This window comes from Zalophus californianus, chromosome 2 (genome assembly GCF_009762305.2).
Source record: "Zalophus californianus isolate mZalCal1 chromosome 2, mZalCal1.pri.v2, whole genome shotgun sequence".
Taxonomy (NCBI): Eukaryota; Metazoa; Chordata; class Mammalia; order Carnivora; family Otariidae; genus Zalophus; species Zalophus californianus.
In genome coordinates, this window is record NC_045596.1 from 176,649,049 (window position 1) to 176,669,465 (window position 20,417).

General features: G+C 40.6%; 1 long non-coding RNA gene across 1 annotated transcript; it reads left to right on the forward strand.

Annotated features, from left to right (window-relative positions):
• The first annotated feature begins 908 nt into the window (after positions 1-908).
• Positions 909-2,520, forward strand: LOC113924128. Its single transcript, XR_003520542.2, has 3 exons — positions 909-1,054; positions 1,784-1,976; positions 2,390-2,520. It is a non-coding gene; the product is annotated as an uncharacterized LOC113924128 (long non-coding RNA).
• The last annotated feature ends 17,897 nt before the right edge of the window (positions 2,521-20,417 follow it).

Sequence of the window (20,417 nt, forward strand, 5' to 3'; positions counted from 1 at the left end):
AAAGCAGAGCCATGCTCCCTCTGAAGGCACTGGGGAAGGATCTGTTCCAGGCCTCTCTCCTAGCTACTGGTAATTCCTTGGCTTGTGGCGATGTAACTCCAATCTTCACATGGCATTTTCCCTGTATGTGGATCTATGTCCAAATTTCCCCTTTTTATAAGTATGCCAGTCAAGGGGCACCTGGGTGGCTCAGACGTTAAGCATCTCCCTTTGGCTGAAGTCATGATCCCAGGGTCCTGGGATTGAGCCCCGCATCAGGCTCCCTGCTCCGCGGGGAGTCTGCTTCTCCCTCTCCCACTCCCCCTGCTTGTGTTCCCTCTCTTGCTGTGTCTCTCTCTGTCAAATAAATAAATAAAATCTTTAAAAAAAACACATAAGTATGTCAGTCACACTGGATTAGGGGCCCACCCTATCCCAGTATGACCTCATTGTAACTAATCACATCTGCAATGACCCAATTTCCAAATAAGTTCACATTCACAGGGGTTAGGACTTCAATATATAAATTTGAAGGAAACACAATTAAAACTGTAATACTCTCTGAGAGGCGTTGGGGTATAATGCTACTGACACAGTCATGGTCCCTGACCTCATGAGGTCAACCATTTGGGAGAGGGCAGATGCTGAGTCTGTCAGCGTGAATATGAGGCAGATTCCAGTTCTATTTCAACTTCCTGTCTCTCAGCCATTTGGGGGTTAGTTTCTAATTAAACAAACATTAGCAACACTCTTAAAAGCCTTTACTGATACCAGGCAGCCTTTGGTGCTGTGCACACCCACCTCATCCTCTCCCCTAAGAAAAAAGTCAACAGCTTTCCCTTTGTGATGTGGCTTTGGCCAAAGAATGCATCCTATAGGAACATTCTCAGAATGATGAAGTTAATGTATTTGTTGTTTCAAGTTAATTGGACAGCTGATGTAGTATTTCCAAGAGCAGAAGAAAGCCAGCAAACTCTGGTGCCCCAGTGGCCCCCAGCTACCACCCTGGCAGTGGTCAAGGTGGCCTGAGGACTGGGGATGGCATCTTCACAACTTTTAGGAAATCTTTCTTAAGGTGAGGCATCAATTCTCTCTCTCAAGCTCATTCCATGCCAAGCACATATACACATGAGGCTCCCTTAAATTACTCCGTCCAACTCTATCTCCTTGCCTTTCTCATCCTTGTAAAGAGAAAAGCAGCTTCCTTGCATGGATTGAGCCACCTGTAGAACTTAAGAAAAAGTTCTTGAGAACCTGAAATTGAGAAGATGCACCTGGCAAAGGATGATCCCAATGCATTTCATGAACATTCTCCCACTTTGCGTCTTTCCTGCACCAAATGATAATTTTTCTCCAATGCAATGAAATGCTCCTGGGACCAGTTGATTTATGTAGAATCTGGAGTTAGACAACGGTTAAATGCCTTTAAACATGTTAAATACTATGAGTTTGTCTTACATCTGGCCACTTTCTTTAAAAAAAAAAAATTGAAGGTGAAATGAGCTAGGAAGTCCAGTCCACAGCTACAGCTCTGGTTGGACATCTCAAATGCCCTCAGCCTGTCTGTTGCCTCCTTTTCTCGAGGGGCATATTTCTCTTCAGGGTTCTAGGGTCACAAAAACAGTCTGGTTCACCAGAGAGCGCCTCTGGCCAAAGGCCCCCTGCCTGGTGAACCAGGTAAGGTGGCCCCGCCTCTTTGGCCTGGACACTGGCGATTTCCCTTGGCCATGAGGCTAGGCCTAGGACAAAGGAAATGGATCATCTGCATGGTTGTTCCTTCACCTCCCCCTCCTTCCTGTTCAAGGATATCAACAATTGTTCTCTACAGACAAGCCCTGTCTTTTCCATGCCCTGTTCATCTAATTAAGTGGTCATTGGATATACCTTTCAACATTCTGCCTCAGACATTTTGGGAATGCTCAAGTTCAACGAGAGGCATATCAAAGAGGCATCACAGTATGGGTTGAGAGCTCGGGCAGTGGAACTGGATGACCTAGGTTTGAATTCTTTTTTTGCCACTTGCTACCTATATTAAGTCAAATGATTTAATTGATCTGTCTTTTTACTCATATTGATATTTTATAATATTAATAATATTAATTCATAATTAGTAATATTACTAAGAGCACCACATATGATTTCACCTTGGTCTAGGTGGGTTTGGGATTGTGTCAGTTTCTTTTTCTATTTTTTTTTTAATTGAAGATGGAGTTTTTGTATCTATTTTTCCATGTTTTGGGTGGGATTCAGAGGAAGGGGAAAGAGAAAAATGTGTTTACTCCTCTATGCAGTAAGTGGCAATTTTCTGATCACAATCCCCAAATTACCCCAAGTTCTAGTAGAGAAATTACATTTCAACGTATTCACTCCGTAACATTCTGGCCCTTTGCCTTATCCCTCTTCTCCACAGAGGAACCAACATCTTCAGCCACTGCAGGCAGCTGGACCTGAGCATGACATGCTACCTGTCGGGGGAGGGAAGAGGCTGATGTGACTACGAGATTCAGAGAAATGGACTGAAGTAATAAACATTAACGTAACAACAGTAATGATGGCGGCCATTGATTGAGTGCCTAGTATGCGCAAAACTCCATACTAGGGATTTTGAATGTATTGTCTCACTTAATTCTCCCCATTTTACAGGTGAGAATACTGAGGCCCAGAGAAGTTGACAAACTTTTCTAAGCAATGAAATGGCAGAGTTGGGATCAGAACCTACAAGGCCCCTACCTCTTGCTCATAGATTTTTCTATTTCCCAGTTCCCCTCCAAGCAGGAGTGAAGGAATCTGTCTCATTTGACTCTCAGGGATCAAGATTGCAGCTTGGCTCCCTGCCCTGGAAAAGTAAGTCTTCCCTCACCGTCCCCCTTCATGAAAACGAATTAATTATGGATATTCTCAAGCAAGTTACTAGGAGAGGAATAAACACTTGCCATATTTTGTCTGCCCTGCATCCAAACCCTTATCTCAAGTTCTACCTTTATGTAAGCTTTCATGGAAAGCAGCTAGGATACGGTCATAGCTCACTCTTGCCTAAGATTTTTAGGCTGGAGCAGTGACTCTTAGGAGCAGGACAATTTAGAACTCATCCTGGTGGCATCACTGGCAACATTCAGGGTCCAATGACACTCATAAGCAGCAGTGGTGACCACAGCACCCTCTCCAACCTGTACCCATGTGTGGTGGTCTAGCCTGTGCCAACCATCCACTTCCCTTGGCACCTGTCAGATTCTTCATCCTCCCTATTAACTCTGTTAGCTACCCCATATTCTATCAGTAAGTTCCCTTTCTGCTTATAATAACTAGAGTTCGTTGTTCACAAGTAGTGTAGGGGCATGAACAATTACAGACACACAAGTTAAATAGAGCCAGCTTCATCCAGCTTAGGAAGAGATAAATCTTACTTTGAGATTTTTCAGCTGCAGGGGTCAGCCTGCATGATCCATCTCCCCCACCTCGTCAAAAAAAAAAAAAAAAAGTCATCCTTTACACATTCTAAATTACTTATCCTTTCACTCTGCTGAGCTGTTCTTTAGAAGAACTGCAATGAAAAAATAGGTTTTGAGCAAGAAGTGGAGGAGATGTAAGTGGTGTTAAAGACTGTGGCAAATGGGAAGAGTTCAGTGTGAAGGCCAAAGGCAAACCATCTTGCTCATTGTAGAACTGTGAATCCTCTCTATCAGGAATTTGGTTGAGTTTGTTGATGTTGTGTTTCTTTAGCTTATTGCCACAGCTGCATCTTGGGACAGGGCTAAGTCGGTCCAGTTAACAATGGCCAAATGGAGCAGTTTGGAAGGGGCCGCAACCTGCCTAGACCTATCCCCGGGGGAAGGAGGTGGCGAAGAGCTGCAGGTGTGGGGAAACAGCCTGTTGTGGTAGAGAAAACATGAGAAACCAGGCGAAGGCCCAATGGGAGCTAGCAGCATGTTTGGTGTTGGGGCTGGCCGTCCTTTCCTCAGCCATGGGGCATTCCTGATTCCCAGCAAACATCCATTAGATAAGCAATGCAGCAGGACGCATAGGCCCAACCCTTGTGTGGAGCCAAGGGTGAGTTCAGGACTCCTGTGAAGAGCAATACAGGGTCCAGCTTCTAAAGAGACTACAGAACCCCAAGCTTTACAAAATAGTGATCTAGAGATAAAGAAAATAGGGCAAACACCAGTCATCAGACTTGGGCACAAAGGAAAGCAGAGTCGCCAGCAAAAATGGATTTGATGTAAGTACTAGAACCTTCCATCTCTGCTGTCTGCAGTCAAGGTCATTGCTGGGGCAAGGGAAGCAGCAGGGCCAGGTCCACAAATGGAAGCCTCATGTTCAGACAGAAAAAGAACACTGTGAAGACTGAACAACCATTGGTTATGCATCTTGCCTCGTTTAGTCTTTTCCTACAAAATATAGCATCAGACATCTGGAAAAATCCTACAGGATGAGCTGGTCTATGTCCCATCTAAAGACCAGTAAGGAAAGCCAGAAGCGCTCCAATAGAGTCTTTTGCTTTTATTTGTTTTAGGGAAAGATTCTAAAACTTCCCTCTGTATCTGATTCCACTGCTTATTTTCTACTTTTGTTTTATGTGTGACTCAAAAATCTCAATTTTGATTGAAATTTGTTCAAGTATACACATGAAATTATGTGTATACTTATCAGTACTCTCAAAGATATTCCTTATTTGCTTCAAGTTCAAAGTTATGTCACCTTATTCAACAATGCAGAATTTATGTAACATTTTAGGTTTTGAGGATTCAAAAATAAATAAAATACAGTCCCACATTTGGGAAACCTAGGGTATAGTGTGTAGCTGCCTTTTTTCAAGACAAATCAGTCCCAATTCCTACAAACTTGTTCAAAAATTTGAAAAGGAGAGGAAGGTGGCATATGATAGTGGAAGGATAAGGGGAAAGGACAAGAAAGGTAGAAAAGCATGCAGGCATGAGCCCCGTTATTCCTGTTTATGGGGTTGGCTATCTCCTCGCGCAGAAGACTAGGGTTCCCATGGTGGGACACATACTGGTCCTCAGCACTCCTTTCACACCAATCTGACACACACAAAGAAAGAAAGTGTGATTTACTCCCTGACTGATTGACTGACACAGGGTGGTTTGTGTGTAATAAACGATCACCCATATGACTTTTGCCTCACTTACTGAGAAGAGCAACAAAGATACACATATACACATATAAAACTCCCCCCCGACACACACACAGGTATGGAAATATTTATAAATATAAAATCAAAGGCAAAAAATTATATAGGAAATTATGTACTCATCTTCTATGTATCAAAAAGTAATCAGAAACAAAAGTATAAGGCAAATGACCACCAACATGATAAGAGCTCTTACATAGACAAAGGGCTCTGATAATTCAAGAATAAAAAGATTAACACAATAGCTAAACTGACACAAGAGATTAATAGAAATTCACAAAAGAAAAAGCACAAATAGTAAACATGTATGGGAAAAAAATTCAATCTCCTTACTAAGCAAATTAATTTAAATTATAACAAAATTATTCAAAGGAGATACCAATTTGCCTTTATTAAATTGACTAATATTTTACACAAGCCTCAACATAAGCAAAAGTGTGGTGATGTGGGCATTCTCAGATACTATTATAAAGGGGCATATTGGGACAGCCTTACTGGAGGGCCGCCTTCTCAGGCAAGTCACAACCTCTCTGGATCCCAATTTGCTTGTCCGTGTAAAGAAGGAGAAGATCTCAAAGGGCTGTTTACATTGAACTGGCTGTGATTTCTTACACCAGTTCTTAAGCTTCAAGTCAACGGAACATTCCAGGGTACCCTGTGACTGAAATCTAGCAAACTGTCTTCAGTCAAGCCAATGGAAGAATGTCCAAAATGATATACTTTTTTCTCCAACATTTCTTTTATAAGACCTTTAGTACCTGCAAGGGTAAAAGTAGGACAAATCAACTAATAAGTTGCAAGCAAATATGAACATAAACGCCTTGAAGAATTTCGACTTTCTTAGCTCAACAGTTTGCTGGATTATGTTTTCATTGATGATGTTGCTTGTGGACATATGTGTTTATAATTTGATGTTACAAACATCATATGGCCATACTTTCCACTCATAAGTTATTCCTACTTGTTATGATGGGATTAAGCATAAATATTTTATGCCATTCCACAGGGAATGTCATGATTTCTTCATGTCTCTTCACTTCAACCACTCAGCATTCTTTCAGTTGATATTTATATAGTGCTCCTTACAAGCTAGACACTGTTCTGGGCTGGAGATATAATCATGAGCAAAACAAAGTCCCCATTCTCATGGAGCTTGCATTCTTGTGGGAGAAAACAGACCATAAACAATGTAAGATAAATATCTAACATAATAGATGGTGATAAATAAAGCAGAAGAAAAATTCAGCAGGGTGAGGAGGATAAGGAACAATAGGGGTAGAGAGTGGCAATGAGATTGCTGTAATTTACAGGATGGTCAAGGGGGGGGTCTCACTAATAAGGGGATATTTAAGCAGAGTCCCAGAAGACAAAGGATAAGACAGCACTTATCTAAGGGAAGAACATTCCAATTAGAGGGAAGAGCAAGGCCCTGAGGTGGGAGCATGCTTAGCATTTCAAAGGACAGCAGGGAGGCCTCTTTGGGCAGAGCAGAGAGAGTAAGGGTGATATTGGTGAGTGGTGAGGGCAGCTCATGTAAGGCTTTGTAGGTAGGGTGACCATGCATTTTATCTAAGATAGCCTTGTTTATGCCTAATGTTCTTGAATAATTCATAATAACTCTCCCTTTAAGTCTCAAACTGTCCCTGTTTGTAGGACAAATTATATCGTCACTCTACTTATGGACCATTGTATGGATTTTGGCTTTTGCTCTAAGCGAAGGGAGGAGCCACTGAAGGATTTAAAGCAAAAAAGCAACGTGTTCTGACTTTTACTTAAAAGGAAGAAGGCTTTGGTAGAAGAAGGGAGATCAGTTAGAGGCTGCTGCAATTTAAGCAAGGCAAGAAATAATGGTGGCTTAGGCTGGGACAGAAGGAATAAAGAAGTGGTGGAACTCTGAATATATTTTAAAGGTCTATAGGGCCTATAGAATATATCTTATATTTTAGAGTCTATAATATATTTTAGAGTCTATAGGATGTACTTAGAGATTTCACTGGACAGTGAGACAAAGAACAGAGTCATGATGACTCCAGAGGAATGTGTTTGGAACCCCGGATTTATTATGTGTTTGGTTTCTACAGAACCTTCACACATCATGGGCCTTGACTGCTTGAAGTCTAGATCTTGGCACACTTGCCATTGATGTGAACAAAACATTTATTACCAAAAACAGATAATCTGGTAAATAGAGATTATGGTCTTGGAACCCAAAGACCTACCAAATGAGGAATAATATGCTTTGGGCATCTTTCTGGAGTCTCGAATTCTAACTGGCACAACCTCTACAGATGGTTTAAGGCTGTCCAAAGCTGCGGCTGATTCACAGAGGTGATGGGGCTCAAAGGACATATGCTTCGTCACCTCTCTGACTCCAGGGGGAGCCACTCTTTAGCTTTGGGAGAAAATGCAGCTTGCTGGATCTGGTTAACCCCCTTTGGACTGCACATGTAATTCTACACAGCCATTCTCCAGCAAAGCAAATACATAGAGTAGATGATTTCTGCTTTGTGTCAGGGTCTCGGTGATGATGAGTCTGTCCTGCCATTCAGGATTGAGGGAAGATCACTGAAGACTGCTAACATTGTCAAGTGTTTAGGTGTGACATATGCCTGGTCCAAATCCCAAAACTATAAAGAGTATTAAACAGTGTTAAATAATTCAGAAACTTATTGTATCTGGAACTTTGATGCCACATTAATGGGATTACCTGATCACGTTCTATAGAACCCTATACCGCTATTATTTGATTTTCCATTTAGCCAATGAGATATATGGTAAATACTGTCCTACCAGAGTAACCGAAGTCATTGACCACTGCTACTTCTCTCTCCATTTATTTGTCTTTCATCTCTTTATTTCCATCAGAGAAGTTTTATAGGTTTCTTCAAGATTTTTCACATTTTTTTAAGTATATCGTATTTTATGATTTCACTGCTACTGTAAATGGGTCTCCTTTCCATTAAATTTCCATTAAATTTTCTAACAGATAATGGATGTGTGAAGAAAAGCAACTGGGTTTTGTACCTATTTTTTCTCTACATTTTACTGACCGTACTTATTGGTTTCAAATATTTTTTTCAGCTTATCATCTTGGATTTTCTCTGTATGAAAATATATCATTGGAAAATAATTATGTTTATATCTTCCTTCCATATATAAAATATGTTTTATTCCAATTCCTCCCATATTTCACTGATTATGGTCTCCAGAACAAGGTTGGATGCTAGTAGCAAGGGGGCAGTCCTGCCTTATTTCTGACTTTTATAGAATTCCTTTATTAATTCACTATTTAATACAGTGGTTACTATTGGCTTCTGCTATATACTCATTGCCTTTTCAATAAAGCTTCTTTCGATTTCTAGTTCACTAAGAATTTTTATTAGCATTAGTTGGGGTTTTAGAACACTGATGAATATCACTCTACCTGCTCCCCACTTTGAGTCTAGAACTAATTCTGAACACAAGAATCAGACTGATACAGATCAAAACACCAGCTTAATTGGCAAGACTAACCAGAATATGTGGCATAGATGTGTGGACTCAAGTGGCTCCTTAATTATTCACCTAGAAATAAACTCACCCAGGTGAAGGTGGGTAATGGCAAGCCTCCTCCACAGAGACATAGCTGCCCTGGTAAATATAATAGCACATGAAGGAAAGCATTCCAGAAAGTAACCCATCTAAAACAGAGAGATCAGAAGGAGCAGAGGCAAGGGACCTGTTTTTTCTTCAACATTCACCAAACATTCCCATGGGAGGAAGATAAGGAGAGAGGACAGACACAATACTGTTAGAAATTCCTTTATGGAAAGAGGAGACCCACTAAATAGAGGTCCCCCTCACGAAAATGGTTAGTCAATTTTGCCGAAAGATTGTTAGGCGTCAGAATTCGTTATCTATTGCTACATAACAAATTACCACCAACTTAACCACTTAACACAACACACATTTATTGTCTCATAGTTTCTATGAGTGAGGAATCCAGACATGGCTTAACTGGGTCCTCTGTTCAGGGTCTCATATGCAGTCAAGGTGTTGGCCGGGGCTGGGGTCTCATGTGAAGGCTTAACTGGGGAAAGATTTGCTTCCAAGCTCACTTACGTAGCTGTTGGCAGGAATCAGGTTACTTTGGGCTATTGACCTGAGGGCCTCAGTTCCTAGCTGGCACTTGACCAGAGGCCACCCTCAGTTCCTTGCCATGTGGACTTCCCCCCAACATGGCAACTTGCCTCATCAAAGCCAGCAAGGGGGAGAGTCTGCTACTAAGAGGGAAGTCAGAATCTTTTATAACTTAATCAAGGAAATGCCATCTCCCTCCATGTTGCTAAATTGTTGTTAGAAGCAAATTAATCAAGAGAAAGGGATTACACAAAGTGAAAACCAGAAGACGAAGATCAGTGGGGGCCATCTGGGAGGTTGCCTAGCAGAGGCATCTATAAATAAGACATAACTAACACATTCCTTAATTTTGAACTATTCTCAAATTCCTGAAAGAAAACTTGCTTGAATCATGACATGTTATTCCTTTGACTTCTAGATTAAATTGCTAATATTGTGTAGGATATTTACATATATGTTTACATATTTGTATTTGTTTATGTATTTGGTCTATAATTTTTGCCATTTGGGTTTGGAATCTGGATTTTATACATATATATGATATTATATATTGTGTATACATGTGTGTGTGTGTGTCACATCTCCCTTTCTCATTCTTAACATTGCACGCATATGTCTTCTGAAGTGTTTTTGTGGCCAGATTTACCAGCAGTATGTATGTCTCTCTGGACATTTTAAGAAACTGGCTGTATGGTTTTGTCAATTTTAATTTTTTTTTAATTCTCTATTAAATTATTTTTCCAACTTTATTTTTGTCTCTTTTTTTAAATAGATTTTTGAGTTAGATTTTAGTTAATTTTCACTTTTCTTATTTGATCACAAAATAATTTAAGGTTATGAATTCTTCTTGAGTATAGCTTTACCTGTGTCAACACCTGCAGATCCTGATGTGTGCTACATGATTTTCATAATTCCTGAGTAGGCTGGATTTTAGATTTGATTTCCTTACTTACTCAAGAGTAAGTATGATAAAAAGCAGTTTTGCTTTGGTTTTTAAGTTATTAGACCACTTTTGTCACCTTCTAATAGTTAATTTCCATTTTATTATATTGCAGTAAAATAATATATCCTATAATAGTGCTAATTTTTGCACTGTATTTAGATTCTCTCTGTGACTTAGTACATGGTCAACTTTTGCAAATATTCATTGGAGATTTGAAAAAAACTGTGAAGAAAAAAATTTTATATGTCTACAATTAAGTTTATTATATATTCAAAACATTTATGGTCTTATTTATTTTTAAACTACTTAATCTGTTTAACACTGAAAGAGTAATATTATAATCTACCACTAATATCTAAATCTATTAGATTATAAGCTTTCTAACAGTTTTATTGCCTTATATATATTTTTGCCATGTTAGTAAATAAAGCTTTATGACTATGATAGGTTTTGTGTGATTGTATCTTTTATTATTTTTAATTATCATATTGTCCCATTTAGATAATTTTGTTCTTATTTTTCCTTTGTATGATAATCTTGCCATCCTGCTGTATTTTTTATTGTCCTAGTATATCTTGTCCCATCCCTTTATTTTAACCTTAATATGACTTATTTTTTAAGTGCTATCTTATAACAGATATGCAGCTAAATTGTTTTTGAAACAATCTAAGAGTCTTTGTTTTGACAGATCTTAACCTACTCATGTTGACTGATTTTACTTACTTGTGCTGTTAAAAATATAGTGCAAATATCTTGGACCCACGAGATGGTGAGCTCATATATTCCATCAAGTTTTTCTCACTTGTGATTTTATCTAGAGCTGGTCCTGCTGAAAATTATCAACTCTGTCCTGAATAAACATAGGACCTTGGTGAACTTCTTAGGGCAAGAAAACTGGGTTTTAACTGCCTCAACTTAGATCGATTACTGGCATCCAATGCTTAAATGAAATGGAGGCAAGGAGTAGAGATCCGTGGGCTGTTTTCTGAATTGAAAAAACCACATTGACAGTATTTCAGTACATGTCAGTTCTTCTGCAGTGATGACACACAGCAATGTTGTCCTATAGCCTGTCTTAAAGGGCCCAGAGCAACAATTTTAGAGTACTGGAGTACAGAGAAATACTAAGGAAGCTGCATTTGTCAATTCTGTCTTTTCTTTAACAGGGGGCTAGCATCCTTGCCCAGCAGAAAGTATCTTTGAGGATAATCTCAACAGATCTCCAGGTCTCCAGAAAACTTGTGCATTCTTCTTGCCCTAACTTCTTTAGAAATTAGACAGAAGTCCATGCTTTGCATGTTGGAAGCTCTGATGTTTCCCTATGCTGTTAATACAAAAAGTTAAACTAGACAAAAGACAAGGTTGAAGGAAAATAGATGGATTGGATAACAGTCTTCTTTTGGCCTGCCTGGGATAGTCTAAATAAAATTAAAGAAAGAGAAAATGATATATTGTGATCCCACCCCCCCAACCTCCCCCTGTAAGGGTTACTTGAAAGAAGCCTCTAATAAATGTGGAATCTTAAGTAAGAAATAAGACAGCCTTGCCATGTCTCTGGAAGAATAATAAAGTTTTCTTTACCATAGAGAGCTATTAGGGGTGATAACGTAAAGAAGGAAAGGTGAGGAGTTTTAAAATGACATGTTTAAGTTCACATATCATTTCTCACTTTTATAACTACCTCCAGGCACTTAAGAAGGTGAGATGTTACATGATTTTATGTATATTCTAGGATAAAGCAGGTATATAAATATATGAGGACTAGGATTCTCATTGTCAGAGAAAAGAGTTACAAACGAGAAAGGAGGAAGACAAGAACGAGCCCCATGGGTTTGGAGGGGAGTTGGGTGTAGCAGGCATTTAGGGTTTTTAATATGTGCCTAGGTGGACAGAAACAGAAACAGATGTGTGTCCATAATGTATATACTTCCTATCTCTGCCCACCGGGAGAGCCCCGAAGGAGTGACATCCCAAAAGCAATGAGAACAACCAGTTCTAAGAGCTTAGATTCTAAATACCATTTTCCCAAAAAAGGAACAGCCTTCCTTGAAGAACTGGCTAACTCCGGGGCTGGGACAAGGAAAGGACAAGATGAGCCTGCAACATTTTCACATGTCAGAAAACAGGGCAGTCTCCAAAGAATGATAGGAACACGTCATAAGGACACAGGAACCTCTTTGAAGGGACTCCCAATAGCCAAATCTGGGGTAATTCGAACAAGAAAATAAATCACAGTGGTAACGAATTATATAAGTCATAGAAAAAAATAAGAATCAAAAGCCCATACTGATATAAATAAACAACTTTATAATAAATAAATAAGGGAGAAGAGGAAGTTCTTCCTTTCTGTATAATTTCAAGTGATAAACATAGAAAGAATGATAAAATTAAGAACATCCCTGTAATAATTGCCTCAGGTAAACATAAGGAAGCTAAAAGTAGTAGGTATCAAAGTATCTCCCCATCAGATTAAAAAACAGGGAAAAAATAACTATAGTGAAGGAGCCCGGCAGGCATCATCTTAACCAGGTAATCAAAGTGAACCTTACCGGTAATGGGACACATCAACATCTTGATATACACACAAAAAATGCACACCTGAATTTAATCATGAGGGACCACCAGACTAACCCAAACTGAGGGATATTCTACAATATAACTAGCCTGTACTTTTGCAAAAATGTCAAGGTCATGAAAGACAAAAAAAAAAAAAAAAAAAAAGCTGAGGAACCACTGCAGATTAAAGGAAATGAAGGAGACAGGAAGATGAAATGCCAGGTGAGATCCTTCATTGGATTCTGGACCAGGAAAAGAACCTTTAATGGGACAACTGGCAAAATGTGAATGTCTGAACATTAGGTAATGACACTGTATCAATGTTAATTGCCTGATCTTGATCACTGTGGCTATGTAAGATGTTAAATTTGGGGACTCTGGGTAAAGGATATGTGGTATTTTTTTATATTTTTTAACCCTGAAATTATTTCAAAATGAAAGTTCAAAAAAAAGAAAAAAAATGCTCCAAGCAATATTTTTCTGTAGATGAATAAATACGTCCCGGCTGCTTCGCCCTTTCCTTACGGTTTTGAGCTTGGAAATTCACTGGGCTGTGATATCTCTGTACCTTAAACATGTATGACAGTAATTTAGGCTCCCAGAGGCTGAGAGTCCAGGTGAGGTGATACACCCCATGGACTCAGTCATAGTCATAGTCATGGGGCAATTCAAGGAACTCAGAAGTTTCTATATTGGTGATGCCATGAAAAAGAAAGTTAGAAGTGTATGCAAAGGGACAAGCAAAATTCTTGTCTTTTTACCTTAGTATATTTTCTTTTTGCTTTCTGGCCACATTGAACTAAATCTACATGAGGTCCAATCTCTTCAAAATACAGGCTGACAAAAGACATGTTTATGATAACTGGAGTTAGGCCTCTAGTGGAAACTTCTGAGAATGGTCGGGTAGGGGGCTGGGGAGGGGATAGGTTATGGCTTCCAGGCTCTCACTCCCAACTTGGAGAAAATCTACTGACCAAAATCTGTAGCCAGGCAGACAAACTCTCAAGTGCTCTCTGAAAGGAGCCCAAGAATCTGGCCTTCAGTAGAGGATGAAACTGATTCTCGTTCCCAGGTAACTGGTCATCCTCAGGGATCCTCCAAAGACCAGAAGGAGTGTGGAGAGAAAGAGCCCAAGAGCCAAGAGTGGACCTTCTTTCTCCCCAGGCACCTTGCTGTGCTGTCCACTTCTCCTGCAAGACTGCATCTCTGCTGCAGTTCAGAGGTTCCAGAACTTTCTTCTTTGTATTCTCATTCCTTGAAGTCCTGGTCACCCCATTCTATCTAAATGAATGTAGCTTTCATTTAGACCCAATATTTGATGTTTCCTTATAAAGGTTGTTTTGGCTGTGGGTTCAGTTCATACTAAATCTGACAGATTTATTCTAAAATCCTCACCTATGTGGAAAAATTCAGTGTACACTAATTCTCCTCTGAATCACTGAGATTGTATAGATATGAGAATATAGGATAGCTACTATATGGGTAACATTAGGAATATTTATGTTTTATCAATGTGAAATAAGCAGCAACGGGTCCCCTTGCACATTTCTTGCATTTTTAATATAACCAGAGCTGCACAGCAGGTCTGGTGGAAGAAATCCCTGCTGTATTAGTTTTCTGCTACAGATATGGAAAATCATTAGATTTTTGCTGGGGCAGGACATCCTATCTTTCTGTTTAGACCTTCAGGCGTTGCGTGTGTACCTGGACTCCCAAGTAGATGAGATGCTGCCCTCATGATCCAGGCACTCCGCTAGAGGCTTTATACAACCTCGACAGAAAAATACGCAAGACCCGTGAGCAGTGCTAATGGAATGCCATTTGTACCAACCTCTCAATTTTCTTGTAGGTGAGGAATCAAAATGGCAATCGGTAAATTTAAATTTTAATTTGAACCCTTCTTCTACCAACACTAAACTTCCTCTGGAGACAAGCCTGCTTGGTCATCTGCATGCATGACAAGCTCCCAACTTCTGCTGCTATGCTGCTTGCTACAGAGTGAAAAATGTGTTTAAACTTGAACATTTTTCTTTTTTTTTAAGGAAAAAAATAATCTAAGACACTAAGATGGGGTAGTTTTTCCCAAAAGGACATGCACAAATGGAGAGTTTTCAATGAATACCGGTAAGTCTCAATTTGAAATGAAAGATTAACAGCTACGTAAGCCAGTGACAGATGTTACAACCCAATATAACGCAGCCTCATATGCCATGGGCCTCCCTCCCAATAGAACTAAAGCAGAGCTGCTTGTTAATATAGAAAACATCTCCCGTCTTCTTCCACTTGAAAGGAGCCATTTGGTTTCCTCAATACCAGACTGGTTGTTTTAAACACTAGCTATAATTTATTGTCTTGGCATGGGCTTTTGCGGGTGCGGGGAGAGACTTACTGTTGAATTTTATTCATATAAATCTCATTACTTTTTAATTATTTTGCAGCAAAAAAAAAATTGAAGACAGCACTGAAATACACAAGCGATTCTAAGATACAGAGAAATAACAGAAAGCCATATAAAGAGCATTTTTAAAGCCTCGGCTCATCTAAACCAGGCAACATTCATGCAAATGAGGCAGATGAGGGATAAGAAGACACTGGAGGTAAATGCTCTGCTGGGGGTCCACCAATCAGTAGAAAGGTAAACACCCATCAGTAGGAACACCCGAATCAGAACTAGGAGTTCTGGAAAACCAGGCCAAAACAAAGAACAGAAAGGTAGGGGGCAGTGGAACCAGATGTTCTTTGCCATGGTGAAATGTTAAAGTTCTGAGATAGTCCATAGTTTAGACGTAGGTTGATTCTATTTCTCATCTCTTCTGGCAATGTTATTTCAGAGAATTAACATGGTGAATTTGAATGGAACAATGTCAAATGTAAACCCCTTTTTAACTGTCTTGAACCTTAACTTATACATATATCAAAAATATAAGGGGCGCCTGGGTGGCTCAGTCGGTTGTGTCTGCCTTCGGCTCAGGTCATGATCCCGGGGTCCTGGGATCGAGCCCCGCATCGGGCTCCCTGCTCCGCGGGAGGCCTGCTTCTCCCTCTCCCGCTCCCCCTGCTTGTGTTCCCTCTCTCGCTGTGCCTCTCTCTGTCAAGTAAATAAATAAAATCTTTAAATATATATGTGTGTGTGTGTGTGTGTGTGTGTGTGTATTCATTTAATAAGGTTCCTGTGGTTTAAAAAATAATTGTGACCTACTTTGAAGAATCTCAAAACGCACAGAAGATAAAACTAGGATAGGTTAACGAGGAGGCCCGTTTATCTGCAAACACAAAAGCAGCTCTCTTAGACATTTTCTTGGTTGTTTTCTTACAATGAGTTATTGGAACTTGAGTTGGAGAACTATTGGTTTGGAGGTACAATGGGAAAGAACATGGGAAAGCCAAAGCATTCCAAGGCATTGGAAAACCAAAAGGGTAGGAAAATTTTTATTTCAATGATTTCTAGCTTGACTGTTAATATTATACCATGTTATTTATTTGCTTCATGGCATTTATCACAATCTGTAAACCATTCAATCCATTTATTAGCCAGCTTATTCCCCTCCTCTGAGACACAAGCCTTGTTCAGGGTTCTAAAGCCAGAGTTTCACCCAGAGCCTGACACATGGCAGACAAGCACTTGGAGATGATTTTTTTTTAACGAATAAATAAGGATGTGAATGAAAGAAATTCATAATCAATAAGTCAATACAGAATCAACAAGGAATCAATGAGTAAGTACATCGATGGAAAATAAAATTCAAATTTTTTAAAATTTCATGCTTTTTTTTATTGCAGGCACTCCTACCATATGAAGACTGGGTCGTCTCTAATGTTCCGTAACTAAGTGATATCATCTTGAGCGTCTCCCATGGATCACCGTACCTATGACATAGGTATACCCATCACCAACACACGTCTTTAAGGACTGTTGCTTCTAACTGTTTTCAGTTGGGTCTACTCTAGAATGACCCCGGAGGCTTTATATGTTTTATTTTTCTGAAGTTTCCATCTGCATGGCAAAACCTCCTAAACTAACGTTTTGGACTGAGTCACTGAGATAGCGAGCAAAAACATTTCATGTACCTTCTTATTCTCAATTAGCTGAGGAAACATTTCTTAAAACTCTGTGGGGAAAAAATCACTCCTCAGAAGCCTAGCTGGAACTGAAGAGAAAGTTGTCTAATGAAAGTATTGGTTGTCAGAAGACAGAAGTTATTTGACAGCAAGTTTAGGTTTTTATGGTATCATTGCAACCTCATTTTACAAGTAGGAACTTGACAAGCGATTTGAGTAAGGACATTGGGGCGGCTTGGTAATGGGGGCTCCTGACCGAACATGCCTGTTCAGTCACTCCGAGCCACTTCCTAAAACGGAGCTCCAGCCGCCATCTGTGACAAGAAGTCTCCAGCCATCTCGGTCCTGAAAAGCCGGGAGGCGCCAGAGCTCCAAAGTCAAGAGAAGCCTCCCTAGGGCTGATGGCACTTGGGGAACAGAGAGGAAAATGAGTGCAGTGCTGGACTGCCCAGGCTAGAAGGGACTTTCAATTTATAAAGGAGTAACTGGGACCCAGAGAGGTAAAGCGACTCATAGAAGATGAAATCCTGGTAGAAAAATAATTGGCAGGCAGGATAAAGATCTTAAGAGGGTAGAAACAGAAGGTCATGTTTGACTGTGAAACAGACTCGTCAAATCCTTCTGTCCAGTGGATATTGTCCAGAAAGCCCTCAGCCTAAAAGTCATTCTCTCTCTGGAGCAGACTACCTACCCCCTTCCCCACTGCCGCACAAGCAGAAAGGAGACGAAAAGAGAATTACACTGAAGCAAGTACATGAGACATTTGGCATCTGCACAGATCTGAGTGGGAGTACATTACAGAAAGCCAGCCCTAGAGTATTTGAAATATAGTTCATGAAACCGGGACATTCCATTCTAAACTTGATTCAACTGCCCTCAGATGCAGGGACATTTTTTGCAGTTGGTGGGAAAGCTCTGATCATGTCAACGAGAGCATCCTGACTCCAAGCTGCAGGACCCAGGGAGGAGGTGTAGCAGTAACAGAAAACCATGACCACAAGGAGGAAGGTCCGGATGGACACGACAGAGACATTGCCTTCAGCCACTGTGGGCCAAGGGTTTCACAGTGATGCCCAGCGCCTGGATCTGTCACCTGCCCAGCTGTGAACCTCAGTGTGCTTTTTGGCAGGCATTGGTAAGGCACACGGTATTGGCTAAGGGCCCTGGTAAATTGTATAGACGTTGATTCCATATCAGAGCTTCTGTTTTTCTCATCTAATCCGTTTAGAGGTAAGTCCCCATTTCCCCCTGACCCCCACATTTTTTCTTAAGATTTTACGTATTTATTTGACAGAGAGAGACACAGCGAGAGAGGGAACACAAGCGGGGGGGAGTGGGAGAGGGAGAAGCAGGCTGCCCGCGGAGCGGGGAGCCCGTTGCGGGGCTCGATCCCACGACCCTGGGACCATGACCTGAGCCAAAAGCAGAATCACTACAAAGACAGCCTGTATTGTGGGGCAAATAATCTCACAGGTCTGTGTGATTGGGGTGGGGAAGAGGAAAGCTGAGTATACAATAAAGCAGTGTTTTCCAGCCTTCTCTGATGATAAGAATCATCCGAGATACTTGTTAAAACTACAAATTCCTGGGCCCCATCCCAGACCCACTGAATCAGAATCTTCAAGTTGGATTCCAGCTATAAAGTTTTAAAACAACAATCTTCCAGAGGGTAAGAGATCAGTATCCAAGTACATGTCCATCTTTCCCAAAAGCTGCCTGGTAACGCTGATTACAATATCAAACAAGTAGTTGAGTATGGTAATTCTGTTGGACTCTGAAAGGGGAGCTCAAATGTTTATTCCAAGGACAGCCATTCGGTTAGTTGCAAATGAGGCAGCTAATTGTTAGGGGACACTGGTAGGAGCACTTGGAATGGAATCAGAGACATGACACCTGTGGGACTTGGGCAGAACTGAGCTAAGGGCACAGGTCATAAATACGACATGGGGGAGGGGAAGAGCTTCTGCATACCCACGTCACAGTGCTCCTTCCAATGTCCCACCCCGCCAAAAAAGCGTAACTTTTCAGAACATCATAGACTATGGACCCAGTTTATAACACAGGGCTTTACTGGTTCTTTGGCAGTGAAAACATCACCAAGTTTGCATCACAGTGGAAACTGAAAACAAAGGAAAGTTCTGTACTAGCTCCTAGAGAAACCTGTCTTTACCACCTGGAGCTTCTAGTCTCAGGTGCAGGATCTACTGCAAGCACCCAAGCTGATAAAAAGGGAAGATCCTGGGGGTATCAGTGGAGACTGAGATGGGTAACAGGTTCACAAGAGGAAGTTAGCTCTGACTCTGAGATCGGGGTCCCCCGTTGTTTTGTGCTTGATGAAGTTTCCAGCCCGTACTTCCTACCCAGCTCCCACTAGAACAGGTTCTCGGAGAACTGCCCCTCATTCGCTTCTAACCTGCCTACTGCATGCTCAGTTACAACAAGTAAGAGTGTTAACACTACCATCTGTGGGAGTGATTCCTTGTTCAATGTTATTTATTTATTCTCTTTATTTAAATACCTCTCTTTATTTCAATAGTTCAACCCAATATCTTAAGTACCTTCATTTCAATTTACACCAAAGAAGAAAAATAAGAAACATTTCTTTGCAAAGCTCAATCAACGCTCTTCATTTGTTGAAAAGTGGGGTTTTCTTGTATTTGTACATGCCTTCCACTCCAATAGTTTAAACATTGATTCATACCCAATTCACTCTGCCAGATTTTCCATTGCTTTCCTTTCTCATTGTTGAAGGATTAATAGATTGTGTCTAACCAAAGTCATTTAGAAGGCACTGGTGTGGGTGGAGGAGAAAGTGGGACTGCCTCAAAACCATGCAGTCCGTGTTTAAAGAAATTTCCATGTACATCTAAATTCTCGGCTAACGCACATGGGCTCAGATACATCAGTCTGTTTCAATCACCACTTCCTTCAGATCTGCATGGCTGAGGCAGAGCCCATCGTTCTAAATGAACGTTATTCAAGTCACTGATGAAAAGCACAAACAGGGCGCCTGGGTGGCTCAGTTGGTTAAGCGACTGCCTTCGGCTCAGGTCATGATCCCGGAGTCCCGGGATCGAGTCCAACATCGGGCTCCCTGCTGAGCAGGGAGTCTGCTTCTCCCTCTGACCCTACCCCCTCTTGGGCTCTCTCTCACTCTCTCTCTCTCTCTCAAATAAATAAATAAAATCTTTAAAAAAAAAAAAAGCACAAACAATTGTAAATCCCTTTTGCTATTGCAACATTTCACCTGCTGCGGCTGGATTGTGGTTCGACAGAAAAGGAAGAACTAACCACTCGGGGTCTGGGCATGGAGAATGAGGCAGGAAGAGGACTGGAAATATGGGAAGAACGGACTATGTCTATGAAGGTCCATATGTTTTTAATAAGATTTGATTCTCAAAACTGCCCAAACTTAGCACACATTTGTGATTCCTTAAAATATATATACTTGACTAAAAACCTCTGCCGAATTTTTGGCAAACACGTATTCTACAGAGGAAAGTAGGTTTTTCAAGGGCTTCGTCTCTCTGGTTTGGCCATCATAGAAATGACTTCTGCTATAAAAGAATTAGAGGGACACATTTAAAGGCTACATGAAGCTTTCAAGCCTGAAAG